This window comes from Pipra filicauda, unplaced genomic scaffold (genome assembly GCF_003945595.2).
Source record: "Pipra filicauda isolate LSUMZ 115617 unplaced genomic scaffold, ASM394559v2 scaffold447_size767260_pilon, whole genome shotgun sequence".
In the NCBI taxonomy this organism is placed as follows: domain Eukaryota; kingdom Metazoa; phylum Chordata; class Aves; order Passeriformes; family Pipridae; genus Pipra; species Pipra filicauda.
The window spans coordinates 482,778-495,067 of NW_024104584.1; positions in this window are offsets into that span (position 1 = coordinate 482,778).

A 12,290-nucleotide genomic window follows, 5' to 3' on the forward strand; every position below is an offset into this window, starting at 1 on the left:
GTTAATTATCAGGAATTGGAAGGTCTTTGAGATTAATTACTTATCTGCTTATTTAGACTGCAATTTGTGTTCCAGCACAGTGTTCAGATCAGGGCTATATAGGATATTTCCAAGCTCCCACAATCTACAGCTAGGATATAAGTAGATGGAGCATGCCTTCACACCCTCTGCTTTTTCAGGTCCAGGAAGAAGAAGATAGCCTGAGAGTGCGGAGGTGGGTAGTGATGCTTGGAAAACATTTAGTGATTGGCAAAGGTTTCTAGGTAGCTGCTTGATTGTGGGAGCAGAGATATTTTTAGAGATGCTCTTAGAGATTGCCAAGGAACAAACTTGTACTACTCTTTTTGGATATTTGAAGCAGTTTTGTGACAAGCTGTGAGAAGGTTTGCAGTCAGTGCAAAATCTACTGAATCCTACAATAGATATGCCACAGAAAGGAAAATATATTTCTGGAAATTATCATTATTTTGGTATAAGGACATGAAGCATCCTGTAGATGCATCAGGGGTGTGAAAAGATTCCTCAGTCTGTATACATGTGAGTTTTTTTTGAGATGGGTTGCTGTTGGGAAAGATTTCCAAAGTAAGGGAGAAGCTGAATAACAAGACCCTTCAGTGGCAATGTTCTGACCCATGGCAAGTCAAAGTAATTTTCTGTGAGATGGCTGAATTGCTATATAGAACTACTTGCCTATAAGGTTCAGTGAAACATCCAAACCTCTTGCTGTAGTGATAATGTTATCTCAGCTTGTATCACTCTCCTGAACTTGAACTTAGGATCTCCAGGTCTGACATTCGTTAACATAAAGAAGAGTCACTTTTTTCCCACCCTCAAGAGTGGAGAGGACCAGTCCTTTGTCCTGAGTTGTCAGAACAGTAGCAGACTGTTGTGTTGAAGCCATAATCTTGAGGTCATGAAGTTATGGTAAAGTCCTTTGAAAAAGTAGGGAGGAGGCAGGCTGGGAGGCAGCAGCAAGGAAAAAAATGGCTGATGTAAGTGTTGGAAATGATTTAGTGACAGTTACAGCATTTCACAGCCTTATAACTTAGCAAACATGAGCTGCTCTGTGGCAGGAAAAAATAGGCTTGTTAATTCATTACTTCCTTCTGAGGCTGTCCTAGTTAGAACAGCTGGGACCAGTTCATCACTGTATGGGTGTATCCCAAAACTGTGTATTCTATAGCCTTCCATACCATTTCCCAGAAACTGGTATCAACAGACTATTTACACCTTCTGCCCAGAGCAGCCTGACTCCTCAGGCTATAAACTGGGTGTTAAGAGGCCTGTGAGATAGGAAGGTGCCTCCTTGTCCTCACACTCTTTTGTGGAATACCCTACCTGAGGGAAGTACTGAGCATTCCTACCTGAACTGGAGGATATATAATCTTGGAGTCTTGGAACTTTTTAACCACTTGTGGGATCCAGAGGAAGACTGCAGATCACTGCTCTCAACCAGACTGGAACCACCACTCTCGACTGGACTGCAACCACCACTTTTCAACCAGACTGCAACCACCACTCTTGACCAGACTGCAACAGCACTCTCGCCAACAGGTTTTCCCCTCTCCTTTTACTTTGGACTCAGGGGGCCCAATGAACACCACTCTGTTCATGCCCCAGGGTGCTGGGTTATACATTTGGGTTTTGTGGGTTAAAACCAACTGTTTGTATAATCGTACTTATTGTATTATTTTATTAAATTGTTATTCTGATTTATAATCTCTCTTTTGAGTTGGGTTCATTTCCCCTGCTGGTTTACCTTTAAACCAGCACAGAGGCACATGGGAGTATATTTCTTTTTCTTAAGAGCAAGTAGGTGTTTGTCACCCTGTGACAAAGGGGTGAAGTTCACTGAGCCACAAGCAGCCATTATTGCAAACAAACAAATATGTACAACTTGATACTTGATGGCATCTGTTTCATGAGGGAATGAATGATGCATATGGCAAAAGAACTGCCCTCATTCCTTAGCATCACTATGCCCAGTAGGTTCCTAAAATCTGAGGCTTTGGATGAGATCTTGAAAAATTCAGTCAGGGTCTGTAGAGTTGCAGCTAGGCTTCAGAACTTCGGGAAAATCCTGTGATTGTTGGAAAAAATTAGGAATGGGGATAGTTGACTCCTTCACATGTCAACTATATGCTTAACAGGAAAGCTTTGGGCTGTTGAAGAGGACTTGACCCAGTTCTTTGTTGTTTTTATTCAGGAATAGAAATAGTAACATCATGAAGCTGCAGCAGGACATATGAAAAAGAAAGGGCATTGGTTATAGCCCACTTTAAATTAATGGCACATCTAACAGAGCAATGTGGAACCTAGCAACCTGCTTGTTTTTCTGGAGTGGAAATCATACAGCTAATGTAATTTTAGACCTAGGCGGTAAGCTTTGACTGATGGAACATGTTGCTGGGGGTGTTTTTTTCCAAAAGGATGTTGGGCAGGACAATCCTAAAATAAGGGGTCTGGTCTTGGTAAACAAGACCAAAAGTGAGACCAGAAAAAGGAAAACAAATATGAAATTTCAATGAAGATAAAATTAAAATACTGTAAAGGAATAAATTAATCAAACATAAAAGATGGTTAGGTCAGAATGATCAATACTGTTCACTGCAAAGTGCTGATTCAGAGCTAGGATGAGGTGAAGGTGTTATGACATGCTGCAGTCACTTATGCCACATGTGTGAGTTTAGTATGCTTTTGGCAGCTACTGGAGCTAAAATGCCTTTGGAGTGATTCTGCACCCACAGACTGAATGTAGATGCATCCCTGCACAAATGCTTAAGGCAGAACTCTTGGACGTGGGCAAGAAGACCCAATTAGGAGCAGCAGAAGATGATGAAAAAGAAGAGGAAGATGTCTTCAGAGTGAGGGGAATTGTCTTTCCTACTTGGCCACAAAGATTTTCATGAGCAGTGTAGCCAATAACAAATATGCCAGAAAATGTCAGTCCTTTTTTTGCCAAAGTAATCTAGTGTTTGAATGAAATAAAGTGTCATGTGTGAAAAAAACTGAGCTGGGCCGGAATATTGGGCTGACGGAAGGGATACTAGCAGTAGAAAAGGGCATTCTGAAACTGAGGTTATGGTTCAGTCTCCTCTGTTATGGGAAGCCAGTCTGTGTTATATAGATGTAACTGTGGATTCCTTTCTGGTGTTGACCTCTTAAAAACACATAAGTGGCGCTTCCTGTCCTTTCCAGTGGGTGAGGGAACAGTTCTAGTCAGCCAAATTGTCATTGGCCATGGTTATCCATGCTTTCCACTTGCGTTTTGGGCAGGCTAGGACAAGGTTCGAGTCTATGCAGAACAACATCATGTGACTTGCCTCTTCAGGTTGTATGAGAACTGGCATACAAGGTGCAGAGCTACAAAAGGAGCTTGTGTTCTTGGTCCTCAACTGCAGAGCACAGCAAGTACAGCACAGGGGGTGCCTGGCCCCATATTCCACACTGTGGTTGCTCCACTGAGCAGTGGAGTCTCCAGACTAAGGCTAAAACTTGTCTGTATGAGGGCTGGTCTTAGGTAGTGGAATGACTCTAAACACAGAGTGTGTATGAGTTAAGCTTTGTTATGGTTGGAAATGGCTTGGCTTTCTGATACTACAGCTTGTGCCTTCTCAGTATAAGACGGTAGAGATATATTGAAGAAACTGTATATGGAGCTTACAGAGAAGAAATAATCTACAGGCAAACTACTGACAAGTCCTTTTTGTAATTTTCCCTGCTATGCATATTTTTCTACACTATACCACTGAAATCAGTCCAGTGAGATACCACTTGATTGCCTGGAAGATAGCTATCAGTGATGATATATAATTTCCTTTAAGTGACACATTTTTAAAAAATGGTCTTGACAGCTTTGTGCTTGAAGTTTTTTGCTTGAGCTGTTAGAAAACACAAAATGCTGGAGGCTGTTTCACCACATGCCGTAACAAGTGCTTTGCAGTCAAAATTTGGCAAACAAAAATGATGGTGGTCATGCATAAGGTATAGCCAAATCAAGCCCAGTTTCTCAATACTGAAGCTCCTCCACAGTGCCGATAGCAGCAAGAGCTTGCTTGAGGAGATAAGCCAGATACATATGAATCACAGTTTGAGAGCATCTCCTATAGTGAGCTGTAAAAATTCTCTTTAGAGCCTAGGTCCCAGTATAGAATTTGTCATTGTTACTTGGAATTCTGGTATGAATATTTGTAATCAAGCTTTAACTTCCAAGAACAGAATTTTGGAGGGTTTGTGTTTTCTATTTGGTTTTGTTGCAGCACTCAGATTTACCAGACTTGAATAGGAACATGTTGTCTTGCTGATGTATAAATGTATGGAAAAATGTAGAGCTTCTCCATAATCAGGGATCCTAATGGATAAAAGAAAATGGCAGAAAAACATTAGTGGTAAGGGATGTATCATACACACCAAACCATTATCATAATCATAGACTAATGCTCTCTCATTCTTTACATTATCATTGTCTACTCATTTCTTTTTCACTTTCCTGGCTCTTTTCTTTTGCCCTTACTTTCTTCTGTCATCAAAACCACTTGTTATTCAGTCTGTAAAGGTTGACTTGAATATATTTTGTCTATAGTTAATTAGCAGTGGGAAAATCCTCTTGGAGAGATCTGCATACTCAAGACCAGGTTCAAGTCATGTCAATGTCAATATATCCTGAAACGTATGAACTGCTGCTGTTCATATTTCAATGCCTTTTCTGAATAGATCCTTTATGGAACAATTTGCTAGTATCTGCTCCAAAGTTATAGTTTCTTGTGTTACTTGAATTTTGTTATATGACTGTCTGTGACAGTCAGTAGCAACTAAAAGAATAATTCATTCACCAACGATACTGTGTTGAACAAGAGGCATTAAAATTTTAACTATCCTGATGTTTAATAAGCAGTCCTTAGCAATGTGAATAAATGTATTTCAGAAATGCTTATAAATTCTTTTGTCACTCATTATGGCCTGATAAGCTTGATTCAGAAGGAGTCATGAACAAATTACTTTGAATGCTTTGGATTTGATGAAAATTTCTCAGGTTATGTTGACATTCTCCTGGTAGTTTCCTCTTGACAGTTCTGTACTGTGTATCACATGCATCTCACCATGTAACAGCAATAATATAAGTAGGTTCAGTAAATGAAATGTTTGAAAAACATTAATGTGAAGTTGGGTAATCTCATCTTTGGATGTGTTGAGTATACTGTTCTCCCATGAGCTGATGGTGGATAATATGAGCTTTGAGAGGAGGGTGGAACCACATTGCCTCCAGAGCTTGTTTTCTAAGTAATTTACTAAACTATTTTTCAATTCCATGGTAATCAATAACTTATCACTAATGATTGGGCTATTAGCCCATGTACTGTCCAATGCGTCTACTATTTACAGGATTACTGGAATATATTCAACATGTCTTCTTAAATTTTTTTTAATGTTACATTTATGCCTGCCTACCCTATTACAAGTTTAATTGTGTATCACTGATAATATGAATGATTTGTAGAGACTTAGAGGACCATTAATGCCTGGAAATACAGCAATACACTCACAATAAGCAACCATCTCCTTTGGAGCGATTCCATGTTTAGTGTCAAGATGTATTCCGTATCTCGTTTTGAAAAAAGCTGCCCCGTAGTGCCTTTGTGTTACCACTCCTAGTGCTGGGAAAGCTTTTCAAATGCTGTGTAAGCTATGGTCTAAAGTTGCTTTGCAGATTTTTTGTAGCTCAAGGTTTCTTAGAATACTCAGGTGTTCTCAGGAATGACCTGATAATTGCTGTCTCTCTGCTCTCCTGCAGTTTCAAGTGTCAGGCTGTCCTTTTCCTGCCTTGTCTTCCTTCAGATCTTCTTGCTCCATGCATTTCTTTCCTCTAACTTTTGCATCTGGATTTATTTGGTGTTGTCCAGGGTGTGTCTCACCATCAGGAGGCAAATTTGGTTAGGTAGGTTGGTATCACAGCCTGTGATTTATGGGAACTCTTGCTTCTGACAAAAGTACTAGAGGAGATACAGATAGGGAAGAAAAGGAAGCTGTGGTTAAAAAGCTACTGTTCTCAGTACCCGAGTTAGGACTTGATGGTGGCCTTACTTGGCACTGGTGAGGCCACACCTTGAATCTTGTTCCAGTTCTGGGCCCCTCACTACAAGATAACCATTGAGGTGCTGGAGTGTGTCCAGAAAAGGGCAGTAGAGCTGAGGAAGGGTCTAGAGAGTAAGTTATACGAGGAGTTTTGGAGGGAGCTGGGGTCTGGGGAAGAGGAGTCTCACTCTCTCCAACTACCTGAAAGGAGGTTGTAGCCAGGTGGGGGTCGGTCTCTTCTTCCAGGCAACTAGTGTCGGGACAAGATGAAATGGCCTCAAGCTGCACCAGGGGAGGTTCAGGTTGGACATCAGGAGGAAGTTCTTCAAGGAATTGGATACCCAAGGAGATGGTGGAGTCACCATTCCTGGAAATGTTTAAGAAATGACTGGATGTGGTAGTTAGTGCCATGGTAGAGTTGACAAGGTGGAAATCGGTCAAAGGTTTGACTTGGAGGTCTTTTCCAGCCTAAGTGATTCTGTGATTCTGTGAAACTAGTACCTCATGTACAGATGAGCTATTGACTGTATGGTGATGTGATCTTGTCCCTTGGAAAGCAGCAGTTCCTGGCTCCTGCTGAGTTCCTTCCAGCAAGTTCAACCACTGAATTAGAAAAGAAAAATACAATCTGACATATAATCTTTGACAAGTTGCTGACCCTTGTATCTGAGGGATGAGAGGAAATTATTCTCTGTGTTCACGCGGTTCTTTTCTCTGTAAACAGCAATTCTTCATCCACAGCCTTAAGAAAAAAAGAAGTCTGGGTTGAAGGCAGAAAGTTCAGTCTCATTTCTGAGTGTAAGAAGTCCCTTTTACAGATGATTGAATTCAACCATGTCCGGAGTGAATGTAACAATTGCTTAATAATGTGAAGCCTTCAATTATATCCAGCAGATTCTGTAGGGGGATTTTGCAGGCAGGAAGAAGTTAATTATTCAAAGGTGGATCCAGATCAAAGTTTATTGGCTTATATACTGTAAACTTGATAGCTCTAAAGTGGTAACTGACATACTTTTTTTTAATGTAATTTGTGAGCATGTGCAATGGTGTAAGAAGGTGTTTTTCTAGCAGGCAGAGAAATAACTTTTTACTTGCTCATTAATCAATTACGCTTTTCTTGAGAAAAGGCATGTAACCTAGCATAATATTCCAAAGTTTACTGGAAAAAAAAAATCCAAGTAGAAGCTTTTCAGGTTATGATTAAGGATTTGTTTTGCTTGTTTGTTGTTTTTTTTTCTCCCTTGAAATAGTCAGAGTCAACATGACCAGTATTTTTTCACGTAAGAGAAACCTTTACTTCAGCAGCAACCTTCTTATCCTGTATGAGACTTTATACTGCTAATGCAGAGTATCTGTGTTAAATGAGTTTGATCTTGTTATTTTTTTTTTCCATAGATAAGTCTAAAATGCAGACAAAAAAATGATACCTTCACCAGACAGAATTAATTTTCTGCAAGGGAGTTTCATCTATTTTGCACACCAAAAATGCAATGCTGAAATAACATTTTGTGACATTGCTATGTACAAAGGCAGACTGAAAAATCATGTTTCCATGGAAAAGTTTAATGTATAACAGAAGAAGTAGAGGGAAATTCTGTTCTCAGTGAAGTTAATTTTTTTCTCTTGTCTTTCACAAGGTCAATTTTCATCTCAGTTTTCTAAAATATGCTACCCGATGAGTAAATGCAATCTAACAAAAAATGTAAAGAAAAGCCACAGTAACAGAGGTAATCTACATTTTCAGCTTTTAATGGTACCTTTCTTACAATGTGTACCTTTTCAATTACTGTTGATTTTTGAAACATACCTTGATTTTTGGAACACTGATAACAATACTAGTGTCAATTTCTTTGTGAAATGAAGCTCCAATATAATGGTGAAGTCAAATGGAAAATCAAGAAAACAAGGACAGGATGCAAACTGCTTGACTGACTGACACATGGCTTGAAAGGAAAGGAAACAGAGCGAATTCACTTCCTATTTGAGTCAAACCCTAGTGCTAAAAAAAGAACCAGTGATTGGAACAGCAAAGTAAGTTACTTGAAAGGGGCCACAAGTTGTCAAGGTAAAAAGGAGGAAAAGACAAGTAACGAGATTATTGGAGAGATGCAGAACACATTGTGGCTCTGTCAGTGATATTTGGGGTACTGTGTAAATTTTAGCTGTTGCAAGAAAAGAAAAACTATCTTTTATTGTTTAACTTACACAAATAATGCTTCAAATAAATTTCTTTAAGCAATAGATTGCTTTAAAACCCCACTAAATTTCAACATTTAGTCTTCTCTATTTCTAAATTTTCTATTTCTAAAACCTCTGGGGTTTCTGTTGACTTTTGAATACGTTTGCAAAATAGGCATACAACTCACTCTTCTGTGAAATCAAACATATTTCTCTAATTATTATGAATGTGTTGTATTTCCTAGGAAATATAATGCATTTGCTGATTTTTCTAAGGTATATTAGGTGACTTTCTTAGGTATAGCAAGTGTTGTATTGTCTAATGTAGGTATGGGAAATGCTTCCTAGCCCAGTAACTAATAACACAAGGAGGAGATTTGATAACTGTATCATCTTAGTCTAATGTTGGTTGTGGTATACGAGAAGTAGAGTCAAACCCTGCACTGTTCCCCTCAGATACAAGTCTGTTAAGGCTTTTCCTAGCAGCCTATATTTCCTAGACAGCAATCAACATTTAATCAAGGTCTTGCATTTAAGTGAAGGGTTTGAATTTGTGAGCCAGACTGTATAAATTTACTGTTACCAGACCTTTCAGAATCTGTAAAATTTTCATTTTTTTTGAGGACATCTGTTATTTTGCTAAGCCTGATCATCTAGCAAAGCCCTTTGTGTTCTCCACTAACCATGATTAGCCATCTGGCAGCTATCTGTAGACTTAGTTTCCCAAACCATAATTTCTTTCCAGTGCTAAGCCTGGACGCATGACTAGGGGCCTCCATTGGCGTCTGCTTTTTTGTTATTTTAAAAAATTACTTCCAGTATTTCTGCCCAGTACTTAGCACCCTTGTTTACTTTAGAGTATTTCCAGCAGATGGGGAAGAATGTTACATTTTCCTCACATTCAGCACATTTCCAAAGAACGCTGATTTCCTTTTCTTGATCTATAATGGAGCAAGATACCACTGGAATAACATGTTTCAAAAGGGGTTTCTTTCATGTTTGTACTTTTTGATGATCCTAGAGATCTCTCAGATGCCACTGTTCATCATTTTGCCTTGTGTTGCTTTGACTATGCCATAAAAGCAGAAGCATAGTCTATAGAGTGAGTCTGGTCTAAAGAAGTACTCCACTGTTTCATATAGCTCTGCATTCATGAAAACCATGCTAACCATGACTGACAATTACAACTGAGAAAACAAACAACTGCTCCAGATTACAGGAACAGCAAATTAGTGCTCAAGATAAGAATGGTTAAAAAAAAAACCCAAATAACCAAACCCAACAAAAATGAACAAAAAACCAATCTCCAATTTATCTGTAGTTTTTCTTCTAATTTGAAAGAGTGCCAAATTTTCATGATATGGAGACTTCCAGAAGTTTTGAGTTGCAAAGACTAACAATGGTTTTGGTAGTGACATGGCTTCCACATCCTCAGCTCAATATACAGGGTTTATATTCTAAGTATATTAATCAATACCACTGCAAGGCTGGAAAGCACAAACTCCTCATGCACTTAGCAGTCCTCGGAAACCAGTGAAGCTAAGTTAAAGTTATGCTGATGTGGTTTACTTTTGAGGGTGATGAGGATGGTGCTTTACTTCACCTTTGTAATGCAATGTCAGAAAGGAGGAAAACTGCTACTTTCCACTTATATACTTGGTGGCTCACTCTCAAGTTTTACCTTGGTAAGATTATTTTAAAGAGTGTTCTCAACAGACAGACTACTACATTTGCACTGAAACGATTCAGTTCCAAGAGTACAGATAAGAAATCAAATAGAAACATTCATTTAAACTTTGTGGTTTAATAATTACTGGTAGCAGGAAGTCTGCCTTCCTATTTTTTTCATCAGCTGATTCATCTAGATCAGATCTTATATCAGTTTTGAAGGGACTGAAGTCATGTAATTTAGAAAGCTGTCAAGGTTTCTGAACCTTTTCGATCTTATGTTAAGAAAGGCTGTGGGTAGTGTAGCTGAATGATAGGCCTCTCTGTATGCACGGAAAATTATTATGCAGGACACAGAATACACTCAAATAACACTGGTGGGGAAAGTCCAGGGAAGGATTGTGGGAATATATCATGGTTTCTAATCTTTCCAGGCTGCAACAGGCAGAAGCAATAGGCAGAAGCTGTTTCAGAGTGTATTCTTCAAAGAGGGTGGGGAAGGTTTTGTTTAAGGAGCTCATAATTCGGCAGGTAAATTCCCCCTTCACGAACATGCTGATAGCCTGTAGCTCCTGCCATCTTGCCTGTTTTTCTGGTTTGAAATGGGAGGGGTGAATTTCCATGTATAAAAGTCCTTCTGTTTACAGGTCACCTCAAATAGTTGGTAAAGAGCTGCCACACTTTCTAGCTGGCCTTAAGCCTCAAACTCTATGACTGTGAAACTTTTTTTTCTAAAGGCGCGGGGGGACATAAAATATTTTCTTCTGTGATTTAAAAAAAAAAAATAAACATTTGAACTACATTGGAAATATTGTTCAGATACAAATTGGACTTTCTCCTAAAGATGGCAAGAAATGTTTGGGGAGAAAGATGTTTGTATTTCTGTTTTCACTTTCTACATTAAATCATTCAAAGCTTGTGGGTGCTGATTACAGCATTTCCTCTTTACTTCTTGTAATGCTGTAATTGAAACACTCATATAAACATTGGAGCAAATAGCTCTGGCATGTATTTCTTTTTTCTTTTCACCTCAGGATTGTAAATGTGTAAAATTCTAAAAAATGCTTTATAATACTAACAAAACAGGTGCTTGTGACATGAGACAAAAAGGCTTCTGAAAGTCCTACTGCACTTATCTACTGGTATGTTTTGCAGTCCAAGTGCATCCTAGAGCTCTATATTTTAGAATTGACTGAAACATTTGAAGCTAAATCACTTGCTTGATTCTGACTGCCCAAATGTTCATCTACAATGATTTCACACTAGAATATGCAAGAATTCCAAAAGCTGTACTTTTCAACTGGCCTTGCAATCTTCCATTTTAGAAAATATGTTTAAATCTCTGGTTTCTAAAAATAGTAATAGGAATGAGGTGAGGGGTGAGAGATGCTCTGCAGGAAGATTAAAGAGCACTCTGTAAAAGATTCTTAGAAAGAATGCAGCTCTGTAACTCTAAAGAACAGAGATTCCTTATTTTATATAGATTGCTGACATGATTGGAGGAGCACAGGCTGTTATCATTAATTTTAAAACAGTCAGTAGTTAAAGTCTGGGGAATTAAACATATGTGATAATTATGTTTTATCCACTGCTAAAATGCAGCCCCTTTCTAGGGTGCAACACAGTAACTGTTAAAAAGGACTTACAGGGGTTTTAGATGTCTTATAACCAGAGTGAGTGATATTAATGGATGACTTCAAAATACCACAATTTTCAGTCATTGACTGCAAATGGGCATCATGTTTTCAATCTTAAAAAGCTACTAACAGTATGTATGGCTGAATCAAGAAACCAACCAAGATATCTTTGCTGTATCATCTTGACAAAAATGGTTTCGTTTTTCCACTCTCTGTGTAGCCTGCTTCAGCTATAAATTTTGGGACTATAGAGTCTATTTCTTGTAATGTTTTTGAACAGTAAGAAGCATAATGAGGTTTAAATCCTCACTGGAATGCCTAGGTGCCACTTTGATATGAGTAAATAAATTACAAACAGTTAAATAAGTAGTCACATTTTAAGATGCACTTTAGTGCAATTGGAGTCTAGTGGAACAAGAATGAATATCAAAAGATTTGCCTGCAGCTTGGGAGAGGACGGATGCAGTCTGAGACAATGCTGGCTTCTGCCACAGGCTGTATTTCCAGTTATGCTGACTGCAAAGTGAAAGAATATTTTGCATAATGGCACTTGCCTTTTTGTTTTTCCTGTATGAGCCAACACACAAATCATACCCTAAATGAGTCTTTTATAAATCACAATATAGGTTACTATCACGTGCTGCTCAGTGACATTCCACTCTCTTATAAACGTATTTATTGCTTACTTTCATAAACTTCTGCTAGAGACTATTAAAAGTACTTACCAGTAAGATC